Source organism: Sinocyclocheilus grahami, unplaced genomic scaffold (assembly GCF_001515645.1).
Source record: "Sinocyclocheilus grahami isolate Dianchi unplaced genomic scaffold, SAMN03320097.WGS_v1.1 scaffold29.1, whole genome shotgun sequence".
In the NCBI taxonomy this organism is placed as follows: Eukaryota; Metazoa; Chordata; class Actinopteri; order Cypriniformes; family Cyprinidae; genus Sinocyclocheilus; species Sinocyclocheilus grahami.
The window spans coordinates 547,069-562,246 of NW_015505208.1; positions in this window are offsets into that span (position 1 = coordinate 547,069).

Below are 15,178 nucleotides of genomic sequence, written 5' to 3' on the forward strand. Positions count from 1 at the left end.
ATTTTATAAAAATATTTGACATTTCTCTTTTGTGCACCTCAAGTATTCATAAAAACAGCAAGAAAAAATTAAAAAGTGTTTTAAATACACTGAATTGAATATTGATTCAACAGATAATGTGAAAAATACGACTTTGGTGTATGATTTTAATTGTTGGATACAGTCAACAAGGTCTACATCTCTAGGGTAGGATGGTCAAAAGCAACATTTTTAGCTGATAGAGCCTATTGACATGATCTTGTTCTGACAGGTGTGTCTTGTGTAAAAACATCTCAGCATCCCATAATGCACCTTTTCTCAAAGTGTCTCTGAAAGAACGGTGAGCTGCAATCCTAAAAACCAGATCACTGTTTCAGTTAGGGTTTCTTATCCTTGTCTGAATGTGTGTGAACACACACCTCCTGAGGAGGGAAAGCGAGCATCGCTCTCTGATTACTGATGAGCCGTCTGCCTCTGCAGCAGACCCACAGACACTTCCACCCTCTCCCTGTCTCACACACAGTCTCTGCCGCAGTGCAGGGCCCAGCCAGATCATCAGCAGCCATCACTACTGCCTCTGTCTTACTACGGCGTGTCAGGGTCAGCAGGCACTCTTTTGTGCCCTCTCTGGGTTGAGGGTGACTGATGTTTTTATATCGGGCCAAAACATTTCAGCGGTGTATGTAAATATATATTTTTTTGCACAATGATAATGTGACATATTTGATCTGGCACTCCATTTGTGAAGGTCCATAAGCGTCTGTGTGCTCTGGGCAGACTAATGAAGCAGACATGCAGAGCTGCAAGGGTAATATGTGCCCTGCATTTACCACAGTAACAAAAATGATTCAAAACCCCACAGAGCAACTATTACACTGTACATAGACTTTACAATTAAATAGACTTTAAGAATACTGAAAATAAAAGACATAATAAAAAGTTAAAATAATGATAACAATATTTAGTGGTAAATTTCTCATAAATACTAGAAAATTAATCAAAATATTTTGTTTCTTACAGTAACTTGGGTAAAACTGAGAAAATGAAATTGTTAATTATTAAATACAATATAATATAACATTAATATTATGAATTAATTGCCGTCTTGTCTTAAAATGTTTCAAATTTGAATGACACAAATTTGAGGAATGTTTTTGTAATGGGAAAATCATGCGATAACATGATTTCTTGGTCATTTAAATGAATTAGTAATTAAAAATAGTTTTAATACTCTGAATTAAATCTCAATTTAGCCGATTTTCAACCGTCATGATTTTAATGGTTGTATAGGGTTAAGAAGGTCTAGGCCTCTGAATGAGAAAATCGTATTTTTATTTGGGATATTGACATTTTTAATATTATTATTTTAAATTTTTCTAATTTAAGGCAAGATTTTTCATTATAAAAGAATATGTTATGTAAAAATGTCTCAAGTTTATGTAAAACCTTGATTAGTGATTTAGAAATAGTGCAGAATATATTTATTTTACATCATCATTCATTTATTTATTTAAAAACACATTTAAAATCCTAAAACTTTGTTCATTTCCAGGTTTAAAATATATTTTGAATTCCAGATATTTGGACCCCACTGTAATTCAAATTGAACACAAATCACCAATATTATTCTTGATATTAGTTGTAGAATGTTAACAAATTAGTGTTGCATAAATATTCTAGGTTTTATGCTCTGTTTGTTCATTTTCTATCCAAATTTTCTTTTCATAATTACCCTAAACCTCTCTTAATGGCTCAAATTTATTCATGGAAGGTTAACAAACATTATAAACAATTTAGTTTACCCAAGCAAAATGTCTTTTCCATTTGTGTGCTCCTTTAATCATCCTGCAACCAGCTGACAGTAGTCTGATCCTGTAGTCTCCCATGAGCACCCTGTCCACCCACTCGCTCTCAAGAGGGCAAAAGCAGACATGATCAATTGTTCAACGTTCCTGAAGCTCTGCCAGGCTCGCTTTCTTCCATTGTTTTGCAACAGAAGCACTAAAATCTTCCTTGTGTTTCTAGGACACATCCAAACACATTAAACGGTATGTCCTGTCCCATGATTCAGTCAAGTGTTTCCGTTTTTCCTGTCTGGATGAGTAATTGCAAATTTAGCTGTGATTCTTTTCATCTGTGTGTATTTATTTGGGTGCTCATTTAATTGTCTAATTAAATATTGGTTCCGATTATAACAATATGCCTGCTCTGCATAAACTGAAACAGGATATTGAGCAACCTGAAGAAAAGACGCACAAACATGCAAAGATATGCACACACTCACATTGTGCTATTCCTCGTGACATCACTAGGCAACGGTGCACACAAAGGCTGCAGCATTGGCAGCGAGGTCTGATGTGCAGAATGTGACAGACTGTGTTGAATGCCCTGAGTGGGGCAGCCGGAGCAAAGCCGTGTATTCAAGCCACAAGTCAGGTTTACTGACATTGTTCTCATTACCTCCAAGTGAAAGAGAAAGAACGAAATATAGGCGAGCACCCAAGCGATGACCAACCGTGTCCTGCAAGTAAATCTGCCAAACAACAAGGAGGGGGTAAACCACTGTGTACTGAACACGGCCAAGATGATTCATCCCTGTCAAACCCAGACAACTCGCTTTTTCAGTTACCCTTCAGTCACCCTGTCTGGGTTTATTTTGCAGTGATGACCGGCTGACTGTACATTATCCAACATAAGGGGCCGTTCAAACAAAATGCGTTTTTGTGTTTAAAAATGTGAGATGCATGGCAGTGGAATTAAAAAATGCATAGCGATGCAAAAGTTTGCACCAGAAAGATCATTGTAAAGCATTTTTTAAAAGTTAAACTTATCTTATCATGCGTGACGCAAGTGCAATGGTCAAAGGGGCCGTTCACACAAGACACATTCGTGGTCCTTTTCTATTGTTTTCCATGTAAATGCACTAGACGGATGTCTTTGTTTGTTGCATTCGCACATCTAAAAAAAATATAACCTTGATTTCATACCTTGAAACATGGAGGTTTTTTTCCCATTCCACTGCCTTGCATCTCACTTTTTTAAACGCAGAAACGCATTCTGCGTGACCTGCCCCAAACACATTCATCTAGCTTATGTTTACATAAAAAAACAATGGAAAAGCAGTGCAGTGGAATACAAAATTTTGTTAGAACAGCACCTAACAAGGGCTCCTTGCCCTTGAAATATTGAAATATTTGATTGAGTTGAAATTATTTTTAGGTGTTAAGTCTTGCGCTAAGAAATCTCAAGACCTTGCATTTTTTCTATTCCATTGCCCTGCGTCTTACATTTTTAAAAGCTGAGATGTGTTGTGTGTAAACCACCCCAAACGCATCCATCTAGTACGTTTGCATAGAAAAACTATGAAAAAGTAGCACAGTGGAGTACAAAAACAATTTTGTGTGAACAGCCCCTAACATGGCTACTCACCAAATAAATATGCGTACATGAAATATTGTTTTTGGTTTTTATTTAGGTTGTTTAGATTTCCAATAAGATAAAATTAGGTCTCACAGAATGCATTTTTGCATTCTGCTGGTGTTTTCAGCCATCATTTTGCTACTTAGATGGACGTCTTTGACTGTTGTGATTGTGTCTTGCGTCGTTTTCAGCGTCTCACACATTACAAAGTGTTCTAAAAATGTGTCGCTCAAATTACAATAAGTTGTTTTGCGTCTTTAGACTGTTTTTTAAACAATTTAATCATTAAAATGTGTTCTGTGGGAATGGCCCCTTAAAATGTGCAAAACAGTCATTCTAGCAACAAGACAAAAACTGCAACAATAGCAATGTTAATAACAAGTCCTCTGAGGTTTAAAATTCAGCAAATTGCATTTCCATGAAATGTCAGAGCAAGTCTGTGGTGTGAAAGTAGCTCCAGTTCTAGTTTCCAGATAAGTGACAACAGTGAAAATTAGGAAATATCTGACCACCAAATATCGTGATTGTTATTCCACAGAGCTGCGTAATAACTTTTTAAAAACCCAATTTAGCTAAAGCTCAGAACAGGATGTGTGGTGTGAAGAACCATGAGATTTTATCACCTCAAGGTCCCTAAATTACTTCTGTGCCATTAAGTAAAAAGGAGTCCAACTCAGAAAGCATTACACACTGTGGGAAAATATAATGTTTTGTCAGACCTTCACTTCCACCTTGTCAGCTGATTGCCTGACCCATCCAGTTCAAAGCATTAAAATAGCTCCTGTTATCGTCAGACTGAGGTTGGCTCTCAAAGGCACAGCTCTCATGGAAAAGCTGAGGATCGAGGAACTGGACTGAGTGAGAATTGATGTTAAAGCCCAATGACAGGGCTGCGATTAGGAATCACACTCCCTGAACAAGCACTTGGAGGATGTTTCTCCATGTACTCATAAGGACTAGGAAGTGAAGCACAAAGTGAGCTTGAAGGAGGTTATGTAAGAAACACAGAGTGACTTTATGTTCCATGCTGCTGACGGGATCCAAAAACAAGTCATGTTCTTGGTATTTGGGAATTGATGTAGCTTTCATGATGCTTCACTGCTGCTTTTCACTTCACAGTTGTTCTTTTTGATAGTGAGGTAAACATACCAAACTTTGGTTTGGACTTACAGAAAATACTATGTTTTTAGAAAGTGGTAATACTTTTTAAATCCAATTTTAATCATCATTATACTTTACAAAATTGGACAAAGTATTTTGAACCAAAATAAAAAAAATGATGTAAAATGAAAAACAAATATTTATCATATCTAATATTCTGCACTATTATGACTAAAGAAAAACAATATTCTGAAATTCATGTAAATTGTTATCATTTAAAATTTCACTTAAATATTTATGCTGATAATATCATTTGTAATATAAATTTTGTATAAGTATTTCACCCAGACTTGTGGACTTGTCAAAGTACACCACAGTAAGTGTGGTTTCCAAGTAAGTACATAAAATATTCATCATCTCAACCCGCAGGCTGCAGCAAGGTCTGTTTTGGCTTTGTGTCTGTGTGAACATCCTCTGTATTTTTATGAACATGCCATCTTTCTCAACGACGCATTGATATAGACCAGATACCCAAGAGCTGTCTTACTTTATAGATTTGTTTTTCTCAAAGAACAGATATAATCCTTGTCTTCATGGGTTTTCAAAGTGGTAAGCCTGTTGTCATGGGAACATGAAGACGTACACAGGGAGAACGTTTCCCCTTTTTCCAATGTCTTTATCCAACAAGATACAGACAGTCACTCGGATTGTGCATCCATGCACAGTGTGAATATTAACATTGATGTGAAGAGCTCCTCCCATACATTTTTCATACGCTGAATGGCTAACAAAAACAAGGAGATCATATGAAGAAAATCAGAGGACAAATGCCATAAACACACTGGATTCAATATGATCATGAGGCTAAACAATATGTTAAACTCAGAACATCTAGTTTACCTAAACAAAGCTAGATGACATTTATATGTCCTGGCTGCATAGGTCATGGCATTTGCATTGTCTGTGGCTGTAAGTCTTCCAGCCTGACCTATTTCTGTTTAAACTATAGTCTGAAACCCACTATAGATTCAACAGACAGACCACACACAGCAAAACACATTTCTTATGTGGGCAAATGTGAGATAATGCGCCTTTTCAGGTGACTGGTGTTGCCTAAAACCAACAGTACATCATGGTAACTGCTTCTAGTGATATAGTGAACTTATTTACAGTACCGTCAATCCAGCTCCATGGGCCATCTCTCCAATCGTCTGCACGACTCATTAGGCTAAAGGCCCTGCTAATGTTGGGATGGAGTCATAAATAAGGCAGCCCCATTCAGACAATCACCAGACAACCAAAAAAAAAAGAATGCCTGCAGGAGATAAAAGAGGCCAATGCCAAAAACAGGCAGCATGAAGTGAGGGGAAATTCTCATATTTCACTCATATGAATCCAAAATATGAACTACTGCACCATTCTCAATTAATCACTGAGCAATTAATAGGAAAAAAAAATCTGCTGTACAGGAATAGTTCACCCAAAAATGAAAATCTGCAGAACGTTTACTCATCATCAGGCCATCCAAGATGTAGATGACTTTGTTTCTTCATCAGAACAGATTTGGAGAAATTTAGCATTACATCACTTGCTCACAAACGGATCCTCTGCAGTGAATGGGTGCCATCAGAATGAGAGTCCAAACAGCTGATAAAAACATCACAGTTCCACATGTAATCTACACAAATCTAGGCCATCTATTAAGACTCGTGAAGTGAAAAACTGCATAAGAAACAAATCCATCATCAAGGCGTTTTAACTTGAAATCATTGCTTCTGAACCAAATACCAGTCCGTAATCCATAATAATGCTTCCTCAGTGAAAAAGTCCATCCCCTGTTGTCCTCTCACATCAAAATCCACAGACATATTTGTTTAGAACGGTTTTTGCTAGTAAATGGTATTTTGCCTGTGCATATTTCTCTCCTGATTCAGATGAGATGACTTTATCGCTGGAGAAAGCAATATAATATAGAGGAGTCATATTTTTGCCAGATGCAAAAGTTTGAAGTTAAAAACGCTACATGATGAATTTGTTTATTAGCTTTTTTGACTCTCATTCTGATGGCACCCATTCACTGCAGAGGATCCACTGAACTTGCCTAACAATGTAAAATTGTGGGGAAATCTTTGTTTATGCATCTGTAAATCAAGAAGTTTAGTCACTGTCTTGATTTACGGACACATAAACAACAACAACTTGTTTTGGATGTGCAGCTGACATTATTTCATGTTTTATATCAAAGGTAAATAATAAATTCTTTTTATCAATCATTTCAACCCTAATTAATTTTAGGAAAAAATGGGTTACACTTTATTTTAAGGTGTCCTTGTTACAGTGCAATTATACATTTAAGTACTGAGTAATATAAATTAACTACATGTACTTACATGTTGGGGTTAGGATTAGGGTTTGGTTTAGGGTTACTTGCATGTAATTATTCATAATTAATTGTTATTATAATAGTAAGTACATGTAACATGTGTAACAAGGACACCTTAAAATAAAATGTAACCAAAAACTGTATACATCCAATGCTCAGTTGCTTCAAAGATGCAGGAGCCATCAAATCTGCTACCAGCAATCATACCATGCTTGAAGATGTTATAACTCAGACTATCTCGGTGGCTCTGACACAAAAGATGTGGACAGAAACATATCTGTTTGAGTGGGTGGAATATTATAGATGCTTCTTATGACAGTTGCATTGATTTACACATATGACATTTGCAGTGATGTGCAGCCTATGCCTCTGCAGTAAATAAATTATGGACAACAATGTTTGTTGTCCTGATGCCTGCACTGAAAATTATATGCTAGGCCAGACTGATGAAGTGAAACACACATTGGAGCCCCCAGAAATGTCATCCCTATTCTATATCCCCATAAAACGGAATCTAATGGGCTTTACTGAACGTAATAAACAATTTATAGTATTAAAATCCATAAATGCTGTAATTCAGTATTTCTTTTCTCAGTAACATCACAACTTCATCATCTAGCAAGCAAACACTTCCTCTGTGTCCAATTTTCCCTCTAGTGATATCCACTCTGTGGACATTATATAGCCTTCTATAGCTCTAAGATACTAATAGCTCTAAGATTCTATAGCCCCAATCTACATAAATGCGTCTATGTTCGAGCGAATCAGTCATGATCCAGCCTCATCTACAGAAAAAGTAGGTATAATGTTTTGTAATGAATCTTTGCAAATCGCCTTTCCCAATAATGTGCTAATTAGCAAGTTTCACGATGAATGCGGCTAAAGTAAACAGTCCCTCAGAGAGGAAGAGAGGGGCGTGGTCAGCAGAGCTCATTAACATTTAAAGGAAAATGCTACAAAAACGGCTTGCTCTGAAAAGAGCTGTTTTTGAAAGGGTAAAAAGGTGTTTTTTACATTACCATTGAGAAATTTAAAGTTTGAAGTTAAAAACGCTACATGATGAATTTGTTTATTAGCTTTTTTGACTCTCATTCTGATGGCACCCATTCACTGCAGAGGATCCACTGAACTTGCCTAACAATGTAAAATTGTGGGGAAATCTTTGTTTATGCATCTGTAAATCAAGAAGTTTAGTCACTGTCTTGATTTACGGACACATAAACAACAACAACTTGTTTTGGATGTGCAGCTGACATTATTTCATGTTTTATATCAAAGGTAAATAATAAATTCTTTTTATCAATCATTTCAACCCTAATTAATTTTAGGAAAAAATGGGTTACACTTTATTTTAAGGTGTCCTTGTTACAGTGCAATTATACATTTAAGTACTGAGTAATATAAATTAACTACATGTACTTACATGTTGGGGTTAGGATTAGGGTTTGGTTTAGGGTTACTTGCATGTAATTATTCATAATTAATTGTTATTATAATAGTAAGTACATGTAACATGTGTAACAAGGACACCTTAAAATAAAATGTAACCAAAAACTGTATACATCCAATGCTCAGTTGCTTCAAAGATGCAGGAGCCATCAAATCTGCTACCAGCAATCATACCATGCTTGAAGATGTTATAACTCAGACTATCTCGGTGGCTCTGACACAAAAGATGTGGACAGAAACATATCTGTTTGAGTGGGTGGAATATTATAGATGCTTCTTATGACAGTTGCATTGATTTACACATATGACATTTGCAGTGATGTGCAGCCTATGCCTCTGCAGTAAATAAATTATGGACAACAATGTTTGTTGTCCTGATGCCTGCACTGAAAATTATATGCTAGGCCAGACTGATGAAGTGAAACACACATTGGAGCCCCCAGAAATGTCATCCCTATTCTATATCCCCATAAAACGGAATCTAATGGGCTTTACTGAACGTAATAAACAATTTATAGTATTAAAATCCATAAATGCTGTAATTCAGTATTTCTTTTCTCAGTAACATCACAACTTCATCATCTAGCAAGCAAACACTTCCTCTGTGTCCAATTTTCCCTCTAGTGATATCCACTCTGTGGACATTATATAGCCTTCTATAGCTCTAAGATACTAATAGCTCTAAGATTCTATAGCCCCAATCTACATAAATGCGTCTATGTTCGAGCGAATCAGTCATGATCCAGCCTCATCTACAGAAAAAGTAGGTATAATGTTTTGTAATGAATCTTTGCAAATCGCCTTTCCCAATAATGTGCTAATTAGCAAGTTTCACGATGAATGCGGCTAAAGTAAACAGTCCCTCAGAGAGGAAGAGAGGGGCGTGGTCAGCAGAGCTCATTAACATTTAAAGGAAAATGCTACAAAAACGGCTTGCTCTGAAAAGAGCTGTTTTTGAAAGGGTAAAAAGGTGTTTTTTACATTACCATTGAGAAATTTTAACCAAACTATGTTACGGACTTTTCATTAAGACCCTAAAGAATCATATCAACTTGTGGAAAATGGGCATCCCCAATTAACTTCATAAACCCTGCAGACCCTGTTCTAAACATGTTTTTGATTCACTCAAAAGAATCAGCTCATAAGAATAACTCGGGAATCGGTAGGATCACGCTAATAGCGCTGTATGTTTTTTTTTTGATGAACTAAAACAGACTCATAAGAGTTTATACTACACATGATATACAGAATTGATTAACTAAAAAACGGCTCATATGAGTCATTTGTTGGCGACTCAGTTAGAGTAGCCTAGGTTGAGCTCTATAGTTTTGAATTACTCATAAGAACTAATTTGATTGACTCATAAGAGTTATTCGTTTGGGTATTGGTTGGATTGCAGCGGTTACGCAGTAAGTTTTTGATTTACTAAAAAGAACCGACTCATAAAAGTAATTTTACGCTGGTCGAGCTGTTTCTCGCTGTAGATTCAATAGCACTGTTGCGGCTGCCGTTCAATAGCGCGAGAAACACAAACATTGCCTGCCAGAGTATTTTAGTAGCTACGGTGTTCCTCTTCATATATTTTCAAAATACAATAGGGATGCTCGTACTTGCATATTTCACCATATTTGCATTTTGGCTTTATTTCAATGATTCCCTGCCCTTTTGCAACTCCCAACCTTTCATGCAGGCAGATGGATAATGACATGAGTGAGATTGCCCAGGGAAATAAACTCGACAAAGACAAACCAAATCACAGAACACACAATCTGGCTTGTTTTCATGCACCGTTTCACACACAATTTCAAAATATCAAGGATAATTGTTTAAATTATACACTCTAAAAAAATCTGTAAAAATAGAGCACAATGTACTGTATTAATATGAAGTAATTTTCTTTTCCATATAGATTTTTTTTTAACAGTGTTTAATCTGTATTTTGAATTTTTCACTGCATTGTCCTTTAGAGTTAACATGTCTATAAAATTAATGGATAATGTTCTGGCAGAAAATTAGCAATAGGCTACATTTTCTGTTTATTTCTTTTTTTATATATATTTGTTTATTTATATTTGTATTTATATTTGTTTGGAAAACAGGCTATAAAATGCATACAATAAATCTCAGAATATCAGCTCACCCAAAAAGAAAATATGAGCTAGATGTGTATGCAACCTGTCTTATCTTGGTATCTTGACGCCGATGAGAAATCTTTAAACATACCGAACATAAAATAATTTTCCATACATGTGTTATTCAGGCAAACAAGCAACACAAACATTCAGTTCTGTCCTGACAAAGAAGGAGGGGAGAATAGAGAGAGCAAGGCAGACAAAGAGTGCTCCTGGCATGAGGAGTAACGATTTTTTTGTGGAGAGGAAAGCCTGGCTGAGCCAGATGGGCCGTCCCGTGATATGGAAGAGCAGCAGATGTCCAAAAAAGCTTCGGCATGGCGCTCATACCACTGCAAAGCCTCATGGCCCAGCCTGCACATGGGCATCACACACCTGAGCCACTCCAGATCTTTCTCACTAATGACATTCATGGCAATGCAAAGCTCTTGTTCAGTCTGAGTATTACTGTTGGAGCTTATGAACTATCCCAAGATTATTAAAGGTCTGGAAAAGTATGACACCCTTTCTTTAAAGTCATTGCTGAAATTAAAATTAAAGCAAAAGATAGTTAACACACTGAAAAAAATGTTTCATTCATCCAATTAAAAAAATGTAGGGTAATCACATCTATATTTTTTAACTTGAGCCATTGAAAATGGGCAAGTTATTTATTTTTCATTGGCTCAAGTTAAAATATATAGATGTGAATCATTACCCTAAATTTTTTTAATTGGATGAATGAAACATTTTTTTCAGTGCATTATAAGGCAAGAGGGACTTACAACACTCAGGAATTTATGTCACATATGGTATATTATATATGGTATATATATGGTAGTGTATATTTCATTCTCTGTGCACCAGAGAAGCTGTCTTTTTGTTAGTATTTTTATTCAAATAAATAAATGAATTAATATATTCTTTTTCAAATTAATTGAGGCATTTTTAAAGTACATAATTGTTATTGAAATTTTTTTTTTAATGTGCTGGGACAAATAACCAAATATATCATCTAAATAATCTAAACATACCCCACTATAATATTATGCTGACATTTCAGCAGTTAAACTAAAAAAAATATGCAGTAGATCACCTAACCTTTAGCAGAGACAAGAGTACTTGGTTACCCGTGCCAAGTGCTGTTTCCATACGCTTATCTAACACGCAGATGCAGAGAGGGGTCAGGGCACTATTGTACTATTGTAGACTGTAGAGCAGATGGGGATTCAGTGCATTGCTCAAGGGCTCACTGGCATAATCGGAGGAAATGCCCTTAGTCACATTACAACACGGGTTTTCCAATTTACAGCACGGTGCTTTTATCATTGCATTTCTGCCAAAATCCCCCTCAAGTATTAAAAATATTGGGTGCAGACAATTTAATGTGTTAGCCTTAAGACTGATGTGATAAATAAAATGGCTTATTATGGAATGGAAAGTACTTGTATCATTTTTGTTGTCTTTTGACGTCAAAATCTGTGTCCGATTAATCTCTAATTACTTGCACAAAGTCATCTGTCGTTTTGTAAAAGCTGGCCAAATTAGAGAAATTCGTACATGGACAGGTTGCGTAGCATCTCCTCTTGCTCAGAAACCATGAGCAAAACAATGCAAGGTGAAAGATCATATGACCCGGACTGCATTAAATACATATTTACCAACGTTTTGTCCCTCTAGGTGATCTATGGAATGATTTATTGGCTGCAGAGATTAATATGAATTATTATAGTGTGGTATGGTATGTTTACTACATGCTATTTACTGTTCTGAGTGTCATTCCAGATGATGGAAGCAGAGAGACCTGTGGATCCTGATGCCGACGATGGAAATGAGCCTTTGTTTGAAATCTGGCTGTTAGGAAGGCAGAATTGCTATTTGTGTTAAATAATTTAAAACCTTTACCAGGGTTGAGATTAATATGTTAGCAGAATACTGTTAAGATATTAATTTTCAGAATGAGAATTCATGATAAAATACACAACGCGTTTACTCTTTAGTCGAGTTTATAAAAGTGGTGAAGTAGCGCCCTCTGTTGAGCATCTCAGAGCAGCGCACCGAACTGTTTTTAGCTGCAGTGCCGTTTCTGCTCCAGATTTCGGTTCATAAATTTACATAAAAAAAAATCTGTACATAAACATACTTAATTGAACCAATTCCATCATTATTACCCAGAAGGAATATACTTTGCTTTTGCATACTTTGTAATAATATGCAACAACAATAGGAACCCATCATTAGGGCTTTACAGACAAATTTAATGAAGAAAAAATATAAAACAGAATATACAAAGATATCAAACCCTTGCAAAAGAAATTGTACTGAATACATTTCTATGTAATACCGTTAAAATGTGTATTATTCTTCTGATAACTAAATCCCTTTAGTTAGCAATTATTACTAATATCAAGGTTTTCTTAGGGAGTTTGTTGTAAAACATGCTCAAACCGTAATTTTACAGTGTAGTTCATTCTGAGAAAAATAAAAATTTTTCTGACAAGCATGACAGCTGCAATTCCTGGTGGGTCGTAGCTAGTTCATATTTACAGAACAGTCATATTGCCATTTACAGAGATGAGCAGACTACCTTGAGAAGTTGAACTTGATAAAAACCCAACACAGTGTAACAGAGCAGAATCCCTTTATTCAAGTATGAAAATGTAAAGCACATTTTAATTGTAGCATACAATTCAATATGTAATACAAATCAACACAACTATAAAAGCAAATTATTTCATTTGAACAATCAGTCATCTGAAGAGGTCTATTTCATAAATCTGATTTTGAAGTGCATAGAATTTTGCATGACAGTAACACTTAAGTCCTACAAATCATTATTGAATTGGTCCTTCATAACATAAAGGTGAGAGTAAGAGAATATGGTAGCAAAACAAAACTCAAATCTGATACTGTAAAACATAAGCAACCTCTAACAACACACAAAAAAACATAACACAAAGTAAATGTTTTGGTTTGCGCAAAACAATTTGAGACCTGATCAACGCTTTCTAAATTATGATGCATTTTGCGTAAAGCTGAAAGACTGCTATAAGGTTAATGCTTCATATTGATCAAACACAGTTGAACCAATACCAACAAGTAATGAGTACCGTTAGTTATAACAGGCTGTGACCTTTAGCAGAAGGCACAATAACATTTCAATGAGAGAAATACAAAACAAATTTGATAAATCTGCTTAATGGACGACAGCAGCCTAGCATATATTAACATGTAAGATATCTTCATGAATCTCACAAAACCTAGGTCATATCACACACCAAAATCAATAGAAAAAAATAAAGTAAATACATTTGGCTCAAAGAAAGTCATTTTGTGGGTTTTGCATGGTGTCATTTATTATAAATGTTATTTTTAGCTATTTAAAATGAAATGCAATTATTTAAATTAAGTCTTTAATTTGTGCTACAAATACAAAAATAAGTGCATTACTGTAATGTGTTATAGTAATGAAAATTATCATTGAGAATAATGGATATAACAAAACAATTATTATTGAAATATGGAGGAAAATGTATCCCAATTGAATCATGAAAATATTATCAGAAAATAATGTTACATTGAGAAAAAAATTCTTAATATAATCTTAATGCAAAATATAATTTCTCATTTGTTTCTTTTTGATTTTGGGGTTAAATGTGACCTGGACATATTTTTGGGAGTAATTTGCTGTGTCACTGAATTATTTTCTACTTCAGCACATTTTGTATGGACAAACCTGCTGATTCTTCAAAATAAACAGTGCTAGGCTTTGCTCCAAGTCTGAGGCATAAACACAGTGGTTACAGCAAAGTTTAGAGCTATTACGTTTTAGTTTGGTTTAAGTGGTTTAAACGCCCTTTCGTTTTGACATCATTTTATATACATATATATGTGACAGAAGTTTTAACTCAGCCTAACAATACAAACTAGGGAAAACGGAACCTAACAAACAAAGCAAAAAATATTACTTTTTATGCACATCATATTGAAATGAACGACAAAAACGAACGTTATAAGTGATGAAAGCTAAGACAAACCGAAATCGACTTGCATCTCTTTTACTAGGACCTTATAATTAGAAAGACCCACAAATAACCTCTCTAGATCCTGCACTCTGGAAGATCAGGCAGAATCCACTTTAAATTCTCATAATAAAAAGATTACCTCCATTGCAAAGTGCCTCTTAGTGCTGATTACTAGAAAAAAAGGTTGTATGGGATTGTCCCAGCTGTACCCATTTAACTGTGCTATGCCATTTGTCTCCATCCAGATGTTACCATCAGCTGTTCTAAAGGATAGTTTGGATGGAACAAACTGAGTTAGAAGAGGGAGGCCAGCAGCCTAGTGATTCTAACCTGCAACAGGGAAGAGGAAGTTTGTACTGTAGATGAGGAATCGTGTACACCTTCATGACATTCACATTTTAGCAGTCCAGTGGGTATCTTAAACTCAGTCTGAACAGTCTGTCTCAGTGAAGTGCACCCCAGGTTTGTACCAAAGAAAATAGTGTATGTGAAACACACTGCCTTCACTCAAGTAAACTAAAGAACAACGCTAAACATAAAGACTGAAATGAAACATTGTAAAACAGCGTCCTGACCAAATCAATGCTGCAGCAGATGACTGTGGCTTGACTCGACACAGTGTGCTTGTGAAGAGACTGTGGTCAAGCGCACACGTTTGCCATCCTTTTGAATGTGTATTATTCTTCTGATAACTAAATCCCTTTAGTTAG